The sequence below is a fragment of the Octopus sinensis genome, linkage group LG10 (genome assembly GCF_006345805.1).
Source record: "Octopus sinensis linkage group LG10, ASM634580v1, whole genome shotgun sequence".
NCBI classification, from domain to species: domain Eukaryota; kingdom Metazoa; phylum Mollusca; class Cephalopoda; order Octopoda; family Octopodidae; genus Octopus; species Octopus sinensis.
In genome coordinates, this window is record NC_043006.1 from 59101363 (window position 1) to 59104996 (window position 3634).

At 38.1% G+C, this 3634-nt stretch overlaps 1 non-coding gene across 1 annotated transcript; it reads left to right on the top strand.

Moving 5' to 3' along the window:
* The first annotated feature begins 726 nt into the window (after positions 1-726).
* LOC115216854 lies at positions 727-831 on the top strand. Its single transcript, XR_003882114.1, has one exon. It is a non-coding gene; the product is annotated as a U6 spliceosomal RNA (small nuclear RNA).
* The last annotated feature ends 2803 nt before the right edge of the window (positions 832-3634 follow it).

Here is a 3634-nt window from a genome sequence, read left to right on the forward strand (position 1 = left end):
TATTCAACTGAGCAAAAACATTTTCATTCAAGCAGAGAAAGTAATAATATAAAGGCAGACACAGGATCAGCAGTAATTCTAGCAGAAACAACAGCAGCAATATTAGCAGTAGCAGTAATACCATCAGCAGCATTAAGTGGTAGCGGCAAATGCAGCAGTAATATAAACAGAATGAGCAGCAGCAACAGTAGCAATCAAAACATCAGCAACGGGAAATAAAAGACTAAGAGAAATGAGTGAAAGCCATTGCAATGAACCAAGGTAAATTTCCTCATAATATATTCATAAAGTTTGAGCTGAGCGAGCGCAAAAACACTGCAGGCGCAAAACTAAAAGTCTGACAGTTGCTTGACAAAAAGTTTGCCCTGCATGCCGGGGGAAAATACTAGATTTTTACAGGATCGATTCAATCGACAAAAGCATTGCTTTAAAAACACATATGTCATCTCATAAGAAATCCGTGCAGCCACAGGACATGAAGAGCCCGCCCAATAAAGCACCCACTCACATACACACACAAGATAAATACCAGTATTGTACTTCGCGACCTGGTTTCTATATACGTTTGACGTCAATGCACTTGACTTACTTTGCAAATGCCCTTTAGACATGCATGACTCCCAATAAAATATATTTAACTTCCATCGCATATGAGTTGCAATGCATCTATGCCACGCACACGCACACATGCGCACACATAATATATGTATGTATGTATGTATGTATGTATGTTACGGTGGTACATATTCTAAAATTGGAACGATACAGAGAAAATTAGTGTGGCCCCTGCGCAAGGATGACACGCAAATTCTTTAAGCGTTCCATAGTTTTCTTATAGACGCAGGAGTGGCTGTGTGGTAAGTAGCTTGCTTACGAACCACATGGTTCCAGGTTCAGTCCCACTGCGTGGCGCTTTGGGCAAGTGTCTTCTACTATAGCCTCGGGCCAACCAAAGCCTTGTGAATGGATTTGGTAGACGGAAACTGAAAGAAGCCTGTCGTATATATATAATATATATATATATATATATGTATGTATGTCTATGTTTGTGTGTCTGTGTTTGTCCCCACAACATTGCTTGACAACCGATGCTGGTGTGTTTACGTCCCCGTAACTTAGCGTTTCGGTAAAAAGCGACCGATAGAATAAGTAGTAGGCTTCCAAAGAATAAGTCCTGGGGTCGATTTACTCGACTAAAAACGATGCTCTAGCATGGCCGCAGTCATATGTTGAAACAAGTAAAAGAGTAGAAAGAGTATATATGTATGCACGCCTGTATGTATCTATGTAAGTATGTACGTGTATAATCGTACACTGCTGAAGCAAATATTGTGTAAGTGCTCTGTTTTGCACTCTTTTGGCAAATCAAATGTTATTGTAAGATCAAGGTGAACATTATAAATGGGAAGAGAATCTACAGCAAAAGAGAAAGCAGCTAGTTCCATGATCACTGGAACGTGACTGCATGTCTGGAATTCCTTTGTACACTTGCTACATTTGTGACTACGATGTAAATATATAAATAAATAAATAAAGTGAATGCCATGAAATTTGTTTTATGGAACAATAAGAGATCAACAGAATGTGTGGTTTTCAAAACATAACTGTTAGGTTAGTCATGCACCAAGCATAGTTTAAAAGAACTGAGCGATCTGATTCGTAACTGGAAGGTAGCTATCACGTAAATATCACAAATATTTTGGTGTCTAATTCATGAACTCAAAATTACCAAACAATATCAAAAGAAAGTTGATGAAATCAGTAGAATAATTGTAGAAAATCAAAAAGATGTCTGGAAAAAAGAGAGATGGCTGTGTGGTAAGTAGCTTGCTTACGAACCACATGGTTCCGGGTTCAGTCCCACTGTGTGGCACCTTGGGCAAGTGTTTTCTACTGTAGCCTCGGGCCGACCAAAGCCTTGTGAGTGGATTTGATAGACGGAAACTGAAAGAAGCCCATCGTATATATTTATATGTGTGTATGTTGGTGTGTGCGTGTTTGTCCTCCCAACATCGCTTGACAACGGATGCTGGTGTGTTTACGTCCCTGTAACTTAGCGGTTTGGCAAAAGACACCGATAGAATAAGTACTAGGCTTACAAAGAATAAGTCCTGGGGTCGATTTGCTCGACTAAAGGCGGTGCTCCAGCATAGCCGCAGTCATATGACTGAAACAAGTAAAAGAGTAGAAAGAGTAAAGGAAGAAAGAAAAAGGAAATAGCAGATAGTTTCGTTTGCTGGATGGCATTTGATCAAATGACAGCGTAAATAAGAATATCCTAGGGTTATATAAAAACCAGAATAAAAAGCTATGAAAACAAGAAATATATACCATTTCACCAAGGAGTGAAGAATTTCCTCGAAGATGCACATTGGGCTTCATCTTTGAGTGTTAAAACTTAATGGCCTCCAATCCATTTTTCGAATGACGTCACGCAGAACAAAACGCTAAAAATATTCAGCATATCAAGAGTTTTGTACAAGTAGTATTATATTGCTTTCAAGTTTTGGCACAAGGCCAGCAATTTCGTAATTGCATCAACCCCATGCTCAATTGAAACTTATTTCATTGACTCTGAAAGGATGAAAAGCAAAGTCGACCTCAGCGGACTTTTAAACTCAGATCGTAAAGACGGAAGATTCTGCCAGCTCGCCGCCTTAAAGTAGTATTACATTAAAAAACGAGTTTTTAAATTGTTTTAAGGTAGAGATGGTCATAAGCATTGCACTTTGCTGCAAAAGAATACACACGCATCAATGAAATGCATTAAAACATTCCAGTTTTTGTAAATATCCTGGTGATTTATTACTAGTCTCAAAAACTCGCCGTGTTATTATTAATGTTACTTGACTACAAAGACTAAAGCTAGTAAATATATTCACTTCAGTTGCTTTGGAACAACTGTGAAAAGATGTAGGTTAAATAGATTCTAGTGTAATAGTTATTATAGATTATTCTTGCTGTTTCGCTGTATGTCAGCCCTGACTAAACAAAATACGTAATTAAAGACATACCAGCCTTAACAACCTGGCCTTATTTTCAGACAGCGTAAGAGGTTTACAGTGAACGGCAGAAAAACCTTCCATATTTTGCACAGTCATTAGTTTGTCGCCAGGGAAATTTGAGAGATGGTGACGGTATCTTCATGTAGGTAATATTTTATTTTTCTCAGTTATCATTGTGCGTTTGCTGTTGAAACAGTTATTAAAAATGTTGAACCTAAGTATTTTCCTCCATATCCTCTATATCTAATATGCCATTTCGTCTTTTATTATTTTGGATTGTAAATTAATTTACTTCTAGCAATTTGTGCTATCACGTAGATGCTCCATCGGCTCCGTAGGGGTAAAAAGCATATTCAACGTAATCGAGTTTGTAATGGACGGAAAATAACGATGTAAGGTAATTAACTCGCCACTGTACCATTTCTTCCAACTTATCGTTCTTTAAAAAATGTGAGATGGCTCCAGTTGTTCTAGAATCGCTCCATTACTGGACACAGATGGAGTGATGGTGATATGTAAATAAAACTACATCTACCTTATTAACACTTCCAAACGAAACTGAAACCAGCAGGAGACATTCAGAAGAGTAGGTGTGACTGTGCGACTAAGCAGTTCGCTTTGAATATAAT